The following is a 3,838-nucleotide window of genomic DNA, read 5'->3' as shown; positions in this document are numbered from 1 at the left end:
TTTTTTTTTTTTTTTTTTTTTTTTTTTTTTTTTTTTTTTTTTTTTTGCGGGGGGGAGGGGGTAAGTACAAATTCAACTTCTCTAATGATAAATTAATTATTTAAGGAAAATTAAATTATCTGGTTCCTTTAATTGGAATTTTTGTAGTATCTGGTATTTGAGGAATTAGTTAATCTTTTCTAAGTTTTTAAATGTATGGGTGCTACATTGTTTGTAGTATTGCCTTATTATGCTTTATAATGGCAATAGAACCTGTAGTAATATCTTCTGTTTCAGAACTGGTAACTGTGGCCTGTTTTTTGTTTTTTTTTTCCCCCACTATTGTCAGTCTTGTTAAAGGTTTACCAATTTTACAGACTGTTTCAGAGAACAAGCTTTTATTTCGCTGATTTTCTCACCTGATTTCCTCCTATTACCAATTTCATTGATTTCTGCTCTAATTTTTCTATTTCCTAACTTTCAGCTTTGGGTTTGTTTCAGTCTTGGTGGTTTTGTGGTTTGGATTTTGGTTTTTTGTTTTTTTGTTTTTTGTTTTTAGGTAGGAACTTTGATTACGGATTTGAGAAGTTTCTAATATTTAGTGGAATAAATGTCCCTTCAGGACCATTTTAGTTGCATTCTACATATTTTGGCATGTTGTATTTTCACCCAATTCTCTGTATATTTTTATTTTCCTTTCAGATTTTTTTCAGCAGGCATATACCATTTAGATTTGGCATGTGAATCTTAACTTATTTTTGTGGGCATGTGAATCCTAACTTAATTTTTAGAGATGTATGGTGTTATTCACTTTTCCTTTATTTTTTTCTGGGATTCCCACTGGCCTGTTTGTGCTGGGAGGTAGAAATGTTTCTGAGGATGGCAGCCTGTTGTCTCTTGGTGAAGAAGAGTGGTCTTAGGTCTATGAGGTCTATGAGAGCAATGAGGATTCCTGAGATGGTCAACTTGTTGAGGCAGGTTTTTTTCTTGCTGGTGTTTCCTACAAGACAAAGGTAGAAAGTTCCATGCCTGGAGGGGGAGCAGAGAACTTTCCTGGCTGTAGGACTCTAGGATCCAAACCTTTTGCTAGTGGTGTCCGGCTCATCTAGAGTTGTCAGGGCAACTCTGTGTAGGAGCAACAGGCCTACTGGACTGATTTCTGTTGCTAAGTTAGGGGTTGGGAACAACCAGGTCTGAGTTGCCCTTCTCTGTTGTTCTGTTCTGTGCTCCTGTCCCAGTTCCTCTTACCACCTTTTGAAATTCTCCTTTAGTTTCCTCTTGTGTTATTTCAGGAATTATAATTTTATTTAAGGGGCAGGAACAAGGAGAAATAAGTCCATGCTATTTTGTCTTGACAAGAAGTTTACCTTTTTAAAATTATTTTATAAAGCAAAAGTTGAAGCCAGCAATGTGCAGTGGCCTGTGCCTATAATTCCGGATACTCAGGAGGCTGAGGTAGGAGAATCACAAGTTCAGCCTCAGCTGACCTTAAGACCCTGGCTCAAAATGAAAAGGGGTAGGGACGAGACTCAGTGGTTAAGAATCCCCGGGTTCAATCCCTGGTACCAAAAAAAAAAAAAAGGTTTATGTATGTATGTATTTATTTTTAACAGGCAAATGATATATGTATACATTTATGGGATATTCTATGATAATTCAACATATATGTTCAACAAATAAAATCAAAACAGGATAATTTCTACATCCTCAAACATGTGTCATTTCTATGTGCTGAGAATGCTTGGACTCTCATTTCTATTTTTTTTAAAAGTTATAGATAGATACAATATCTGCCGCAGTCTGGCTGGGCACAATTCAGGAGCCACTTGTCAAAAGAAACGAACTTTATTTTTAGAACCACACACACCAAACAAAACAGCTCCTCAGGAAAACCTTCAGAGCCCAACTGCCACCACTGACTTCCCACAAGCCTCTCCACCTCCCCCACTCCTCCTGCTCTTGAGGCTGATTAGCTGGGTCTCGTGGGCAGAGCCAAAAAAAGTCCCCCAATGAGCAGCTTCATGGTCTGAAAGGGCAGGGAAACAGCCCAATGAGCATCACCGCAGAAGAGCCCATCAGTTGGCAGCTAGAAGTTTGCTGGGGCCACTGTGAGCCAATCATCAACTGCCAGCTGGAAGTTTTGCTGGCAGCTGGAAGTTTGCTGGCAGCTGGAAGTTTGCTGGGGCCCCTTGGGCTGTGGCTCTCAACAACTTTATAGATAGATACAATATCTTTATTTTGTTTATTTTTATGTGATTGAACCCAGTACCTCACATGTGCGAGGCAAGCACTCTGCCACTGAGCCACAACCCCAACCTTCTAATTATTTTAAAATGTCATACATTGCTGTCTACTACAGTTGTTCTACTGTGTTCTAGAACACCAGAACTAATTCCACCTATCTAACTTTTCTCATTCTCTATAGACATTGCTAATCTACCCTCTTCTATGAAATAAATTATTTTTAGCTTTCACAAAGGAGTGAGAACACACAGTATTTGTTTTTCTGTGTCTAGTTTTATTCATGTAGCATGATCCATGTGACACATTTCTTTTTCATCTTTTTGGTTTGAGTAGGAAATATTTGTCTAAATTAATGCCTCAAACATTTTATCTTATGTTTTCTTCTAGAAGTTTGTTAATCATGTTTGAGATTATAATACATTTTACATTTTTTATGTATGCTGTGAAATAACAAGGTTCGTATTTTGTCTATGGCTAGTTAATTGTTCTAGCATCAATTATTGAATATTTTATTTTTACCAGTATTGGATTGTCTTTAATTATTTAAGAAACATCAATTATTTATACATAAGTGGGTCAATTTATGGACTCCATCTGTTCTATTGATTTCCATTTCTATCGTTACACCAGTAAAAGTCCTCTAACTTTGTTCCCATTGAATTTCTATATTATTTATAGAATCAACTTTTTAATTTCAATAGCAAGTGGCCTGCTATGATTTTGTTTGAGGTTAGGTTAAATTCACAGAACAGTTGGGCACAAATTATTTTAACATTATTGAAATTTCTAATCAATGAACATGGTATATCTGCTCCATTCTCTAAGATGTTATTTATTTTCTGTAAGCAATGTTTGTAATTGTTAATATGCATGTCTATTCATTTTTCTAAAAGTATCTCCACATATTTCAGGGCTTGCAATGCTATTGCATTAGAAACTCTTATCAAAGAATGTAGGATCAATGAATAAATCAGTTATTATCAAGGAAAAATTGAAAATAAAATTGCTAAATAAAAATAGCATTCATATTTTCTAGGACTTTGAGTGTAGCATGAAATAGTCTTTTCTTGTTCCCAATCTTAAGGAAAAAAAACATGTAATATTTCACCATTTGGTATTATGTTATATTAAGAAAGCTCTCTGAATTCTTATTTGGTGAAAAATTTCACTTGTTTATTAAGAACAAGTTTAAATTATATAAAATGATTTTTAATCCATTGATATGGTCATAATTTTTATCCTTTAATTTAATATCATGCACTTTTATTCTACACACCAATTATCTGAATATAGTGTGTGTGTGTGTATATATATATATATATGTATATATATATATATATATATATATATATATCTCCTTCTTTTTCTCATTTGTCAAGATTTTATTAAATATTTTTATATCTTCTTTTCACAAAGAATAGTGGTGTGTGATTTTTGTTTTATGTGTATGGTTTTAGGACTAGAGTATGCTGATCTTATAAAGTAAGTTAAATATTTCTTCCTCCTTTATTTTTTTTTCAGAATTTGCATAGAACTTGTATTATTCATTCCTTAAACAGTTGTAGAATTCAATATTGAAGGAATGTGAACCTGAGAGGGTCATTTTTCAGTTTAT

The sequence above is a fragment of the Marmota marmota genome, unplaced genomic scaffold (genome assembly GCF_001458135.2).
Source record: "Marmota marmota marmota unplaced genomic scaffold, marMar, whole genome shotgun sequence".
Taxonomy (NCBI): domain Eukaryota; kingdom Metazoa; phylum Chordata; class Mammalia; order Rodentia; family Sciuridae; genus Marmota; species Marmota marmota.
This window is presented reverse-complemented; position numbering follows the sequence as displayed.